This window comes from Mastigoproctus giganteus, chromosome 14 (genome assembly GCF_048544385.1).
Source record: "Mastigoproctus giganteus isolate SK-2022 chromosome 14, ASM4854438v1, whole genome shotgun sequence".
Classification (NCBI taxonomy): domain Eukaryota; kingdom Metazoa; phylum Arthropoda; class Arachnida; order Uropygi; family Thelyphonidae; genus Mastigoproctus; species Mastigoproctus giganteus.
The window spans coordinates 87,740,760-87,757,498 of record NC_143588.1 but is presented as its reverse complement, the minus strand read 5'-3'; the positions used below and the strand labels follow the sequence as shown (position 1 = coordinate 87,757,498).

The window sequence follows — 16,739 nt, the reverse complement described above, 5'->3', positions numbered from 1 at the left end:
GCTTGGGTAGTTGGAAAAACCCAATTCTTGGAATAGACAAAAATGAAAAGGGCGACTTGGCTTTATGACCACCTGCATTGGATTAGCGGCCGGTTTATGGCCTTGTCCTCTGGGGATGGAGGGCTATATAATACTGCATTGGCGTTCCGTTTGTCGCATTACCCTATTTACAGATTGTCTTGTATTCACTGAACCATAAATTTATTTCGGGACTTCTAAGAACGTTGAATGGATTTTTTGACTTCTAAGAACTTTGTATGCGTTTTGGGACTTTTAAGAATATTGTATGCATTGCGGGAAGTTTAAGAACTTTGAATGTAGATCACTTTATCATTCTTAAAGTAAAATCAGTTAGAAATGAACCCTTCCTTCGGAATCATGTCTACTAACAAAAAAAAGTGTCTCTCGATTCGCAAAAAAGTGGAAATTATTCATGAGTTAGAATGTGGTGCAAAAAATGTTGAAGTGTGTAAAAAGTTTTCATTGTCCTCTTCAAGTGTATCGACATTGTGGAAGAATAAAGATGTTTACATATCGGCACTGGAAAAGAACATAACAGAAAAAAAAAATTTTTGAAAGTGCAAGGTTGCAGATATCAATAAAGCATTACTTCAATGGTTCACTACACAAAGAAGTGCTAGATTTTCAATAAACGTCCAATCTTGAAGGCTCAAACGGAAAAATTTGCTAAACAATTTGGACGTGAGGATTTTATATATAACAACGGTTAGCTGGATCGATTTAAAAACCGACATAACATTGTTTATGCAAAAATTAGTGGAGAATCTTGATCTGCAGAGCCAATAATGGCAAATAAATGGATTGACCTTGTTTGGGCAGAAATCAGGAAAGATTTCAATGACGAAGACATCTACAATGCCGACAAAACAGGACTGTTTTATAATTTGACACCTGACAATACATTTAAATTCAAAGGGGAAAAATGTGTTGGTGGAAAAAAATCAAAGGCTCACTTGACACCTGACAATACATTTAAATTCAAAGGGGAAAACTGTGTTTGTGGAAAAAAAATCAAAGGCTCACTTGATGGTACTCGTATGCACAGATATTATAGGAACTGTTAAAAAAAACTGTTTGTTATCGGAAAATCATTAAAATCTTGGTGTTTCAAAAACGTAAGAAACTTCCTGTGGATTACACTGCGAACAAAAAAGTTTGGATGACTTCGGATATTTTTCGGCAATACGTAAATGATTGGAATAAGGAGCTGTTCAAAAAGAAGAAAAATATTTTATTGTTAGTTGATAACTGTCCTACACATCCCCAGATTCAAAATTTGTCCACCATTAAGCTAGTGTTTCTGCCTCCCAATGCAACATTAATTTTACAACGAATGGACGTAGGTGTAATCAAGAGTTTGAAAGGATTTTATAAAAGATTTCTAGTTCTACATCTGATCAGTCAAAGAGAACAGAAACTTGGTCTATATTGATATTGGATGCTATAAATTTATTGAATGATGTGTGGAGCAATGTTACTTCGACAACCATATCGAATTGCTTCAAGAAATCGAAATTAAGTTCAAATGAAATTTCATTTGTAGATGAAGATGATGGAAACGAAGAAAATAACTTACCATTATCCGAATGGTTGCTACTTAACAACGTTATAGGTTTTAATACAGATAATATCGATGAATTTGTACGAGTCGATACAACTTGTTAACTAGTGGTCTTCCTACAGAGAGTGACATTGTAGATGCTATGCTTAACAATGACGATAACAATGATGATTGTGATGATGATATGATGACAAGTGAATCAGTGCCAACAATCTCATAAGCTCATGGTGCAATGAACCCATTAGTCAATTTTTTGAAGGAACTGAGGCAAGTAATGAGACTTTTAACGCATTGAGTGTTTTAAGGGGAAACTTAAGAAATATCAAAGTGAAATCTTTAAAACAAACATCAATTTTAAGATTCATAAATAAAGACAAATTGAAATTGTGTTCATTATTAATTAGTATTGTTTTTAATTACAGAGAAATAAATTGTTTAGTATTAAGGGTATGGTTTTAAAATTATAGACAAATAAATTGCGTTTAATATTAAGTGTATTGTAATTTATACAAGGATATTAATACAAATAATATGTAGGTATATTCAGTCAGTCCTTGTATAACACGTGTTTACACTACATGAATTTGCTTATGCACGATTCACCTTTGTGTTTACAAGAAATGGCAGTCCAATGCGGAATCACCCCAACTGAATGCAACACGATAGGAATAAAGAGAAGATTCTGAAAATGTATTTTTGTTTTTTATATCAGTGAAGGGGAAACACATTTCACCCTAATAACGTAAAAACCCACACGATTCAAGCTATCGGTATTATTGCAAATGCAATTAGATCAAGTTTACTACCAGTTTATAACAGATTCCACTAGCAGAAATGCAACTGGAAATTGTTTTTATTGTTTTATGGTAGTGATCTCCAGAAATATGCTTTAGTAAAATGTGAGTTCGTAAGGTGTTAATAGTGTCTTTCCCTTTACGGCGTTTATTCAGTTGCTACACGTGCGCAGCTTTGTTTATGTGTATCAAGCGTGCCTCCTCATTTTGTAATTATACTTTATTCCCTAAAAATGAGTAAAATTCTTAAAAGGTGTGAAAAGGAACTGTCCTGGTGAAGACACTACAGATTCAGAGAGAAAAAGAAAAGCAATATCGATTGACAGAGGCAGACTCGGTCAAAAATTCTTACCAAGGAAAATTTGTAGTGGCCTCATACTAGTGTTTATGGCCAAAATTCACACTGGCCAACCAGGGTTTCCCCGGTAAGGCTTATAGCCAGTCTGCCTTTGTCGATAGAGAAAAAATATGAAATCTAAATGAGGCAATGCCGATAATTAGAAAGAATGCAGAGAAAATAAAAACAACTTTCATAGCAGGAACAACTCAAAGTGTAATAAAATCCATTAGATCAAGACACAAAGAATTGGAAGAGATGGAATGGCTGTCATCTGTTTGGATAGAAGAACAAACAAAAAACAAGTTTGCTTACGATAGAAGCAAAAGCATTAGCAATATTTTGTTACCTAACAGTTGTAATAAAATACTTACGTATTTTATTACTAGTGTTTATGATGGTCGTAATAAAATACGTAAGTTGTGTTTGGTAATGTTTTGGTTACAAATGTGTGTTCAATCTTGGGTGGTGGGCACCTAACCCTATTTTTCCCATAGGGCCTGTTATTGATATTGCACGAGGGTTTCTAGGAACACAACTATCATGCTATATAAGGACTGACTGTACTTATATTATTTTTTTTTCTCTAATATTTCTTTTGTTTTTTTGAATCTATCTTTTTATCAAGTTATTGAGAATTTTAAAAAATAGGAGGTAGATTTAACTCATCATTGATATATAAAGTGTTTATTGTTTAATGGCCCCTCTATCACGGATGTAGCGAGTAACCGTTATAACGAGGAAATTTGTCGGTCCCTTGATGCTTGTTATAACCAAGTTCGACTGTATTCAAAACATATGTAGGCAGCTTTACATAGTTTTTATTTAGTTATTAACTTATAAAACAAATGCAATAGAAATTGTTTTCCTCTGACTTAGATTTAGAACTTTATATTCCAAAATAACAAATACAAAATTGCTCCAGCATATTTAAAATTCCAATAATATCTACTGTTATAAAGTGAACATATTATTCTTGTTTTAACTGAATACATTTTCCTTGCATGGTTCTCTTCAGATTAAATCTATAACCAGATATACAAAACAAGAAAACATACTTGTGTTGAACTAGCTATTGTGTAATCTATATAACATTATTTACATTAAAAAAAGGAGAAAAATCGTATGCTTAAAATCCCATGAAATGTTCACGTTTCTGGTTTGCAAGTATATTAAAAAAACAAATGGCTTCTTCATGTATTCAGTTAACTGTCTATTGTATACCTATAAAGAAGAAATGGCCATGTGCAACATGAGGGGAAACTACCTTGATTCACTATATAGTACAAAACTAACTTAATCTATTTTCTGTATGTTGGAGAAGAATGTTGGCCTACAAAAATTTATTGTGAAGACTGCAATACTTATTGATGTGATTTAACATAATACTAATTTCCAAAGGTTAGCCAGATCATGATTTGGGATGGGAGATTCTTTATACTAATATTTGCATAGTTAATTTAGTGCATGAATGTTTTCCTTTAAAACTTGTATTACAGTCCAGTTCCACAGTTCATCATACAACTTATGTATATGAACTGTTACTCATTTGTAAATATTTGTATCAAAGGGAACAACTGATGTTTGTTTTTGACAATTCTGATGGTAAGAAGATGCAAGAAGAGAAAAGATATTGGTCAACATTAAAAATTATAATATAAAAAGTGCTACAAAGTAAAGCAAAATACAATATTAAATACACAGAAAAAGCTATTAAATGATGATGATATTCTTATTGATTTAAATGGAATCAAATATAAAAAGTGTAAAAGTGTATCACACAAACAATGGCAGAATGGATGTTAATTTGAATGATATAAGAATGTGGCCAGAAGATGAGGCCAGATATCATATGGTGACAGAACAAAAAATAAAAACAGCATTTCGAAAGCTTCCCATTCAAATATTTTTTCAAGTCTGTAAATGAAGCAAGAAGTAAAGAAAAATAAAATAAACAAGAAAAAGTTTATCTTGAAGTGAACATCAATATGCATAGTGAGATCTCTACTCAACAGAAAATTTCTGTTTCTACAGAAAAGATAATGGAACTGGGGAGAGACCATCTTCATATGATTACATTTATAGTTATTAACATTTAACACATTAATTAAAATTTATTGTTTAAAAAATCATGCTATTCATATTCTGTATGAATTACTTATTTGAAGTTTATGTACAATTTTGTTCTGAATAACACATATTTTTATTAAATTTTCTTTTTCCTTTTGTCATATTTGTTTTATAATAACATTTAAATTAACATATGTTGCTGCATTATGAAGAAATTTGCTTATTTTTATGAACTGTGATCAGTGACTTGAAAATATTTACATATAATTATATTCTGCAAGTATATATAATTATATTTTGCTGTATATTATTTTGCAAGTGACTCTCCAAACATATCTGCTTTTTAGATTGATTAGTTGCACTGTTTTTCCACAAGCAGAAAACGCTAAGCTGATGTTTGTTCTTTTTAATACCACTCTTAGTTAATGTTCACAAAGGTTGTGATATGGGAAGGTGATGTGGCAAGAACGTAACTTATATACAAATTTTTTAATGGCAGTGGGTATAAGATCTGTTCCACTTATAGGACTTCATCTAGCTTGTGTAAAGTAAATCCTTCTCACCCATATCATTTTATTAGATTTGTCAATTATACATTTATTATAAACTAATTCCAAGTTATTTCTAACTTCTTAACATGATTTAATATATTTCATCTAAGAGTTCAAAAAAGTTTTTTGTTTTGTTTTTTTTAATTTAAGCATTTGTAGAAAGAGAAATTCTCTGAAAACAAAAATTTACTATACCCGTTTCTCTCCCACACACACACACACACATATACAGTAAAGTTACTTCATCAGTAACTTTACTGTATATGTGTTTACTTCATCATAGTCTTATTATAGAGAGAAAAAAAAGAAAAAAAGGGGCAGTTATAGAACAATGAAAATACCAAATCATATAATAGTTATAAGTTTGTCTATAATGGAACCACAGAAATGGTTAGGCCAGCAAAGGGCACTATGTATGCGAAAAGTTTACAGGTATGCAATTATAAAGAAGAAAAGAGTAAATCAGACCAAACTGTATATATTGAATGAGGGATAGTCATTGATAATCCTGCTGATGAATTTGAATAGGTTCTTCATTACAGATCAAAGCAAGGAGAAGGAACATGATCGTGAGCACCATACAGTCAGTGAAATGAAATTACATACAAAGAATTGCTTTCCAGAAATTCTTTTGAATCTGAGGTAAGTAAGGGCTGGGGTAGATTGTGTATGCCAAGTTATGAACTGAGCCTCGCAATCGATTTAATGACCAAATGGATCAATACCATAGCCCTTCACACCGCTACCAAGACAGTCACCATTACTCCGCACTCCAGAGCATGGTGGACACCCCAGCTCAACCAAAGTTTCCACTACAAACAATTACTACACACCAAGTGGAAAGCTTCCCGCGGATGTCCAAGACCGCATTTCATTCTCCAAAGCCAGGGCCGAATTCAACAGAAACAAATCAGCTGCAATTAAAAAGCACCTTGAAAGAACCCTAAAAAGGGGAAAACCATTCTACAGAACAAAGGCTAGTTCTTCCAGCAACATCGACCCAATTGACTGGCTCAACTACGTTGCCAGATTTTCTAATCAACCTCCAGCTCTACCTAATCGGCCACTCCTCAACTGCTCTCATCTCACTGATAGTCTCGCTACGATCCGAATTTCCAAGCAGCAACTGATGCAGGCCATTAATACTCTCTCTCACAACAACCACCGGTGACGATGGCATCCCCCAGTTCATAATCAAATGTTTAAGTGTCTTCATCATCGACTCACTCCTCAACCTATACAACAGATGCCTCGAAGTTCATTTCTTTCCACCCCAGTGAAACAGGTACTCTGTCTGACCCCTTCCTAAGCACCAACAATCTACGCTCCCAAGCCAACATAGGCCCATCGCTTGCGCCTCTGTATTGCTAAAAATTCTGGAGAAAGCATTGCTACCGTCTGTCACCCATCAAATTCTCCGTGACAGTCCTCAGCAAATACACTATGGGATATCAGGAAGGTCAACTATAACTAACCTTGTAACAACCACTCGGCACACCTTAGATGCCTTCGAACAAAGACAGGAATTGTCAGTTATATATCTTGACATCCATTCTGCATTTGATGCCATCTATATACCTAATCTCCTACGTCGCTTAGAAAACTACTTCAATTTTCGCGACGATGTTCTCTGGTTCCTAGAATCTCTCCTATTGAAGAGGACCCTTGTTCTAAAGATCAGAACAAAGACCTTCACGCGTCACATAACTGCCGGTGTACCTTAAGGGGGGGATCCTGTCTGGCATTCTCTTCTCAGCAATCATGGTGCCATTTGTGACCAATAAGTGCAATTGGATTACATATGCTGACGATGTCAAGCTTCTTACTAGAATATCGCCATCCAACTTGGCAGCCAAAATCACTCAGCAAATCACTAGCAAACTGCAGGACATGGCTGACTACCTCAATACTTTCAACCTCCAAATCAACCCCCTAAAATCGGCACAAATAACTTATTCTCTAAAGGGCAGCCCAACAACGTTGGAGCCTGTGCTTAATGGCTCCTCAGTTCCAAGTGTTCAAACACACAAAGATCTGGGGGTCGTTTTCGACTCCAAACTATCTTTCAACGATCACATAAACCTCATACAGTCGAGGCTGAATTCACTACGCTGGGTCGCCAAACAACAGCTGCTCCACACCACCGACCCACAACTGGTAAAAAGATACATCGTATCAATCCTTTACCCAACAATACTGTATGCTTCAGAGATATGAGCTTCGGCTGCCAAATTCAACATTAAAAGAATATTCTCTGCCGAATTCTGGCATCTAAAATGGGCCAACAGCAAACTCCACCTTCCCCCAGCTCTCAGATCAACGCAGTTAGCAGAAGCTCTTCAACTACTCCAGTCCTACATCGGAGAAAGAAGGCTGCTGTTCACCATCAAGATGGCCACCGGTAAAATTACAGAGCCGAACTTCTGGGATCACTGCTCCTGGCGCATTCCTCCCCCTTATCTCCGGTCTTCAGCACAGCTGCTAGCAAACCGTAACCGGCTAGTACTAACCGACAGATTCCTGCCAAAGCAAATGCTGCCCTCACTGCAAGCCATCGACGGGGACCTCCAAGAAGTGGTCAATAATAAAAAATACAGGAAGGGTATCCTCGTCGAACTGAAAATGTAAAACTGTGCTTTGTTAATAATCTGATGTAACTTATGTTTTTCTCATGTATCTTTTGTAAATATGTTTTGTAAACCCCTGGCACCACCATGCCGTGACGGGACTAATTCTATGTCTATCGTTGCTGCAATTAAAGATTCTATTCTATTATTTTAAAGGAAGAAGCAAAGGAATACAATAAAGTCACTGAGTTTAATTCATTAGCCTCGGGTGTTTCCCTTATATTGAACAAGTGCATCATCATTCCAAAAAGGTCATTCCGAGAACAAAGTATTTAACTACACACTGGTCAGTCTGACTTTAGTAGTAGGGAAATGCATGGATGCAGTGATTATTAAAAAGCAACACAGGTCATCTAGATAGGAATGGTTTTCTCAAGGGAACACAGCATGGTTTTGTAACTGGAAAATCATGTTTAACTAATCTGATACTGTTATTACAGTGTCATTCACGAGTTGGATTACACTGTTATAATTTTGAAGGGATATAAGCTGGAACTTATTAGGATCATAGGTAAGATCCTTAGCTCGATTTTGAAATGGCTATAAAAGGTGGGAACTCTACTCTCTCTCTCTCTCTCTCTCTCTCTCTCTCTCTCTCTCTCTCTCTCTCTCTCTCTCTCTCTCTCTCTCTCTCTCTCTTTCCCCCCCCCCACCTGAGATTGGCCAACTGCAAATCTAATTGAAGTGTTCTTTAAGAATTCCTCCAGACCCCAACAGAATTCTAACTATGAAGTTTAAGAGCTCTACTACGGAAGCATTCAAAATGCCACATGTGACATGGCATCTTACATGAAGGAACCACTAGGTGGCGGTTATCAAATTGTAGCAGGATACTTAATGATTTTGTAATAACTGAAAGCAAAGTGGAGGAGAAATTGTTGAAGTTAAACATAAGAAAAGCACCTGGGGTGGATGGGATCTATCCAGTTATATTAAAGGAGGCGGCAAAGCAACTAAGCAAACCCTTAGCCATAATTATGAGAGCATCCTTGGACTCAGGGGAGGTTCCCACGGGCTGGAGATGTGCAAATGCATCCCCAGTTCACAAAGGGGGGATCGAAGGGTGACATGAGTAATTACAGACCAGTTAGTTTAACTTCTGTTCCGGGTAAAATAATGGAGTCACTGGTTAAAGATGCATTGCATTATCATCTAGACAAGACTGCAGCAATAATTCAGACACAGCATGGGTTTGTTAAGGGAAAGTCTTGTCTCACAAATTTGATTGCTTATTATGATGTGGTTACAAAGGATCTGAATGCAAAAAATTATTTTGATATCATATATTTGGATTTCAGGAAAGCTTTAGACACTGTTGCTCATGGAAGACTATTGTACAAATTGGAGCAGAATGGTATTAAGGGTAAGTTGCTACAATGGATAAAAGGATGGTTAAGTGGGAGAAGACAGAGGGTGGTAATCAATGGGTGTTGCTCTTCTTGGACTAATGTTATTAGTGGAGTCCCACAGGGTTCGGTGTTAGGTCCACTGTTGTTTTGTATATTTATCAATGATATTGATGAAGGTATATCAGGCTTAATGTCGAAGTTTGCAGTTGATACAAAGGTTGGCAGGGTTGTTAATGACAGTAATGGCAGTGTGCTACTGCAACAGGATCTAGATAATTTGGGCAGATGGGCTAAGAAGTGGCAATTGAAGTTTAACCTTGACAAATGCAAAGTACTGCATATGGGTAGAAGTAACCCCAGAGAAACGTACCAACTGTGTGGTACTACACTTAAGGTGGTAGAAAATGAAAAAGACCTGGGAGTAATTGTGCAGTCAGATATGAAGTTTTCTGAGCAATGCAGACAGGCTGCCAGGGCAGGTCATGGGGTTTTGTCAATGATATATATATAGGAATTTTGCTAGCAGGGAGAAGGAGGTGATTGTCCCTCTGTACAAGACAATGGTCAGGCCACGCCTTGAGTACTGCGTACAGGTCTGAAGGCCTCATTTTAGGAAGGATGTAGATTTACTCGAGCGTGTACAGAGAAGGGCAACAAGATTGGTGAGGGGAATGAAGGGATCCTCTTACCAAGAGAGGCTTAAGTTCTGCAAATTGCAGTGGCTGGAGACTAGGCACCTGCGCGGTGATCTGATTGAGGTGTATAAGGCCTTGAATGGGTTGAGCACGCTGAATTCTGATGGGATCCTTCCACTTTTTCAGATTACGAACCTAAGGGGGCATAAATTCAAATTAAGAAAAGACAGATGTAGAATAGATGTGCGTAAATTTGCCTTTAGCCAGCAGGTGGTTAATTGCTGGAACAAACTTCCATCTGTCGTTGTGGAAGTTGATAGGTTGAATAAATTTAAGGAGGAACTAGACAGGCATTTGGAGGGAATGGTGTGATTTTTTTTTTTTTGGCTGATGCTGCATAAGCTCATACACTTGCTTTCTTGCATCACATGCCACTACTACTACTACATGCTGGAATGTAATCAATGTATTTCTATTCAACATTCTAAATAAGTGGTCAAAATGTCATGTTGGATGGCATTCATTTTATCGTATGCTGGTAGTGATGTTTTTTTTTTTTTTTTTTTTATGAAAACCCCAAGCACAAGAGGTATTAAAACCTATACTACTTAGTACCATGCATGGATTGAAGGGTGAGAAGATGAAAGAAGATATTTGTTGACATTAGACTTGAATTTCTGCAGATTGTAATTTTCAGGGTATACATATAAAGGGAGGTTGTTACAGAAAACAGAAGTTGAAGGATTAAATGAGGAAGAAAAGAAGTTGATTCTGAGAGTTAAGTAAGAAGATGCTGACTTGTTGCGGCATGTGTTTGGACTGGTTTGGAAGAGCAAGCAGGAATTATAGAAGCCAATTCAGAAGAACAGTGCCCATGGAAATAACTATAGAAAAGGCATGCAGCAGAAACAGAATGTCTATGAGACAGAGAGTTGAGAGATTTTGTTAGAGATGGGTCATTAATTAATCTAACTGCCCTCTTTCAATTTGAATCTAGAAGCCTGAGAGAGGTTTTGGCGGCACCATCCTTGATGTGAGAACAATATTATTTGGTTAGATGGATTTGCAATTTCTACGGAGTGAGCAGCTGTTTGGAAGAAAAGTAATGCAAAGAGTGAAAGAGAAAAACCAGTTTTTTAGATGCAAAGGAAGAAATATTTGTGCTCTGCTTATGCCAAAAGAGATTAGAAGTTAGGGCAATCCCTGATAGAGATGTGTGATCTCTATTAGGGATTACCCTAATAGAGATCACATATCTCTATTAGGATCTTATCTAGAAATCTGAGTAGCATTGAAGATAAGAATAGGAGTAGAATAATCTGTTTTGTAAGATATAAGACAGGACTGAGTTTTAGAAGGACTGAAATCAACTATGTTATCTTTTCCCCACTAGAAAATTACCTGGAGATCAGCATTTAGGGAATTGGTAGTGGATATTAAAAAAGCTGAAGCTGTTTGTGCAGGGCAAGTTTTCTCAAACTGGAAGGTGAAATGCAATGTGCTATCATCAGCAAAACTAAGGAGAGAATTTCTACTCAATGGAAGAAGATCATTAATATACAAGAGGAAAAGAGTGGGAAAAAGAATGAATGTTGGAAACACCCGTATTAGTGGAGAAGTTTCAAGACAGTTGGCAAGCCATAAGATGGAAGCTTATTTAGAAGACCTTTATGCCAAACACGATTGAAAGCCTTTGAAATGTCAAGAGCAACTGCTTGAATTTTGTCAAACTTTTCCATTGAATTTGTTCATAGATGGATAACATAAGCCAGTATATCACCATTGGATCAACATCGAAAGAATCCATACTGGCAATCATTAATCAGATGGAAGGTCTCTACATAGTTTAGGAGTTGGTTGATAATAGATTTCTCTATTACTTTAGAAAGAATAGAAGTGCAATGGTATGATCATTGCATGAGAATATGCAATGGTATTCCTAAAAAGGATCCTTTTCATCCTTTTTAGGAACTGACTGGATATGAACAAATTTTAGAGCAAAAGGGAAAATGCCAGTGTAATACGAAAGTGTAAAAAGGCAACACAGAACAGGAGTAAGCTTAGAAGCACAGGTTTTGAGAAGAAGTATAGAAATACCATCAGAACCTGATGCTTTCTTGGCATCGAGACTATTCAAAATTCTCTTGACAGAAGACCACAGGAGGAATTGAATGGAATGTACTGGGAACGGTAGGAAATGATTTACCAGGATTGTAATACATTAGTTAGAAGAAAAGTCGGATGCTAACAGGTCAGCTTTATCTTCAGCTGAGGTGGCAATAGAACCATATAATTTTGACCAGTGGCGTGCTGGTAAATTTTTAAAAACTGGCTCGCATGACTTATAGTGTGAACGTCATCAGTCATGCTTCCTTCCCCCTGCCCCACCCTCGTTGGAAATTATGCTGTAGTTTCTTCCTTTGTGAGAAATCTCCATTATCAACAAACATTTGCTGGTTGGTTCTTTTTAATGTAATGATCTTATCAGGTTCACGGAAATTCTAGAAACATGAAATCGTTTACAGACATCGAACATGGGAATGCCATTATCTCAAGAAGAAGCAGTCCAGGCAAAATTAAGCAGTTGTTTGTTGGAAATAATATTCCTGTAAAATTTCTAGTGGAGGTACAGGCTGCCACATAGGGAAAGGAAGCACAAAGGGCACCGAAATAAGCACACCCCGGCTGGATTTTCCCTGTTACCTTATACAAACTTATTGCCCAAATGCCGCTAGCCATTGTGAATTGAGGCACCTCCGTAGCCAGATGGGCAGGAGCAGCAGTGTCATAGCACACGTTTCTTGATTAGACTGGGGTTCGAACCCGTGACCACCAAATACGGAGCATGCAGAAAGGTCAGGGAATGACCACTGCATATTCCCAAAGCAATATGGCCTTAGTTGCTAATGCTCCTAAAAACTAAATAACAAACAACAACAACAACATTGTGAATTGAAGTGCAGGCCATTGTTCAGTTTATAGCCATTGTTGGTGTAACAGCCAGCTTGCAAAATTCTTGAAAATTTAGCAATCGGCTCTGATACACCTGTTTAGTTTCATATAATGTTCATATAGAACATGTATGCTATACCCGGAGTTTTGAATGCTTATGCAGCATTGTCCTAAGAGTGGGGCAACTTGTGAACTAATCGACAATATGAAATACAATATTATGAGGAAAAATCGTTGCATCTATATGAAAAATGATGCTATGTACTACCAGTATAATAATTAAATGCAGTGTTCTTTTTTTTTTTTTTTTTTTATTCGTCTTATTCATTTGAAAAACGAAATATTGTTTAGAAATAGAAATTAACATATGAACTATATATAGCAGTTTTGGGAAATTTGTGCCCCAACATTTTTAATGTATCCTTGTTTATCAGTCATGTGTCACAGTTTGATTGTGAAGTTGACAAGAACATACTCCAAAATTTCCTCTAACAGAAAAAATTTCATATTCAGTTGCTTTTTTTCAGCACAGAAATGGTTTGTAAATTCATCTGAAACACTGTCTTTAACATAACCAGAAGATAAAAATTGCATGGATTTAAATCATATTACATTGGAGGCAGTGCCAGTCCTTTGCCATATACCTCAGGGTTACAGGTTTAGAACCCACCCTTTTGTCAAAATTTTCATCCAAGAACTCCAGGACAATAGTTTAACTAGAGCCACTGGCAGATGTGAAAGTGATTCTTGCATTGCCACTACAGGAATACCTCGCATAGTGCGGTTAATTTGTGACAAAAAAATACCGCGCTATGCGAAATCGCGCTGATCGAGGTATTATTAGTATGTATTTTAATGTAAGGCATTCCAACCATTTGATTATATGGGTCGAGTTGCAAAAATATATAGGTGTTTGTTTACTATAAATTGATGCACACGAAATTCTTGCAAAAAAAAGAAACTAAAATGATAAAAATGAAAAATACTAGTAAATACAGTACAAATGATTTTTTTTGCAGTATGTACATACCAAAAGAATATAAGTGAAGTATGTACTGTATTTTATTTTGAAAAATAACTGATCAGCTTAGTTTGCAGAGTTTTTTTTTCTTCTTTTTATCTGCATACATCTCTTTATAACATCGAATGTCATTTTGCAACGCCTGCCTTACTTTCATACCTCGTTCGATGTTTGGATCTAGAAGAACACTCGGCGCCATTACATTTCTTCTTTCCACTCATATTTGCGTATAAAGGTGTAACGTTTTTAAAAAATAATCTTTAATAAAAATACACAGTGAAAAATATTTGTACAACTTACGCACAATTGATCTCACCGCTTGAAATCTAGAGTGTTTACTAATCTATCAAAGCTAGCAAAGTCCGTATATAATTGGAGTTGTGACAACAGTCAGTGTGGCCTTGAATCCATAACACATTGGCCTACGTGCTGGCATTATAATACATACATACATATCGAATGTATTGGTGTGTAACACAGTTATTTATTTATTTATTTTTTTTTTTTTCCAATTTGTAAACCGCGCTATAGCGAAACCCACGCTGTTCGAAACCACACTATGCAAGGTATTCCTGTATTGGTACATGCAGTAACCTAGAAAGCAAGGTGTCCGGGATTTCATGCCCTACTGTGGATCATCATTAGCAAATGAATACATGGACTGTGTTAGGGCAACTAAGAGTAACACCACATGCATGTATATTTGCATGTACACTAATGCTAGGAGCATTATAAATAAGTTTGATGAATTTGAAGTACTGATTAAGTCGTCAAATGCAGACATTGTAGGAATAGCAGAGAACATACTCAGACATAAGTGATGCTGAATTTGAACATGGAGAATACAATGTATACAGGAAAAACAGACAGGACAGAAGAGGTGGAGGGCTTATGCTCTTAGTTAAGAAGAATATTAAATCTAAGGCAATGCATCCAGTTGACTTGGGTGAAAAGTGCAAAGTTGAGTCAGTTTGGTGTGATATAAGCATTGGGAAAACAAAATTGAGAGTAGGAGTGTGTTGTAGGCTTAATGCCAAACAACTACCCAGGGACAGATACCTAGAGTAGGCCAGAATTCAGAATTTCTCATAATGGGGATTTTAACTTTCCATATGTTGACTGGAATTTATTGGTCACTCACATACTAGTAAGAATTTTGTAGATTTATTGGATGACTGTTCTCTTCAGCAGCAACATGTCACAGAGGCAACAAGAAGAAGCAGTAGCACTGGTTATCAGCAGTGATTCTTCACACATTAAGAAACTAAAGATAAAAGAGTACTAAAGTGAAATTTGTGATACAGAAGCCTATTGTAGATATAAATTAGTCTGTAATCAAGTCACAAAGGAGGTTAGGCTAGGGTGACCAGATTTATAAAACAAAAATGGGACACTCATGGCAAGTTGACATGATCTGACTGTCATACTAGTTAAAACGATCCTCTTGTACTTGGTCCATGCCATTAAGCCATGACTGTTTAGCTTGATTAAAATTAACATACGTTACTTACTTATTTATCGCCGTCTTAGTCTCACATTAACATTGTCAAATTACACAAATCTTTATTGAGCGGATGGTCCAGAACATACACTATTAATATCTTTGTCATATTTTTTAGATGACTTAATTTCTTCCAAATAGTTTGACTGTTCCTTTATGAAATTGTAAAAGTCCATACGAGAAATGTCCTTAAAATGTGTTTTTGTTATTAATATTGCCTGCAGAGTTTCAACGGACAACTGTTTCCTTTCATCAGTCTAAAATGCATTCATTAAAGAAAACACCCTCTCTAATGATGCATTTGCGTCCGATATTCCTAACAAAACTCACAATGTGTATTATGTTCCCAAAACTAATGTCTTCATTTTTCATTGGCTGAATTGTCTCAGTCCACCTCTCACTAGTTATCACACCACATTTCTTCCAATAATCAATGTTGGATTCAAATATATTCATCATATGATTCACTTCGTTGAATAGTTCGTTTCATCTATTACTTTTAGTATGTTGGTGTCAATTTTGGATATGTTTGGGACACACTGTTGAACAACACACCAAGATGGAAAAATATTTAACAAAACCCATTTAAAGTCACATAGCTCTGCAAAAGATTTGGCCCTGTTTTCCATGTATTCTAGAAAAGTATCATAATAATTGTTGACAGTTTCAGTAAATTCAACAGCTCTGATGACACCACCCTCTATCAGTTGGTTTTTGAGGTCCAGGACAGCAGATATAAAAAAATATTGCTCCTTTCTATTGAGCATTTGTTCTGTCAGGGGAATCAGTTCTTGTGCCACTTCACTGCCACAAATGTCCCCTTGTTCAATCTTTTTGATAGTGTTATTACACTTTTTAAGTTGGCTGTGAATGAACTTGAACCAGAGAGGGGACTCTGAATTATTAAAAAAATTCCTCAAGAGCTTGGGGCTTTTAATGAAATAGGTCTCAAGTCATATTTTCAAGAAAATGACTTGAGACCATCAAACATTTCGTTCATTCTTTCCACTGCAGGTTGGAAGGAAAACCATCTAGTCTTCACACTTCCTAAAAGTTGCTTATATTTCCACTTCAACAAAAAGACATTCTTGCCTTTTCTCACAATGCCACTGAAGTTGGCGTTGCATTTGTCACCACAGAATGCTATTATATTGTTGGTTAATTTATATTTCTCCAATATGGACAGAATGCAATCCACTGATATCTCGGATGTTTCTTCTATGAGATTTTGGAATTCCAACAATTTCAGCTGTATTCCTTTCATAGATACAAAATACCTCACCAAAACTGGGACCAACTTCAGGCTTGAATGATTTGATG

General features: G+C 36.1%; 1 protein-coding gene across 3 annotated transcripts in view; it reads left to right on the top strand.

Annotated features, from left to right (window-relative positions):
- LOC150075326 (lysine-specific histone demethylase 2-like) overlaps positions 1 to 16,739 on the top strand; it is a 362,688-nt gene that overhangs the window by 197,081 nt on the left and 148,868 nt on the right. The window lies entirely within an intron of this gene.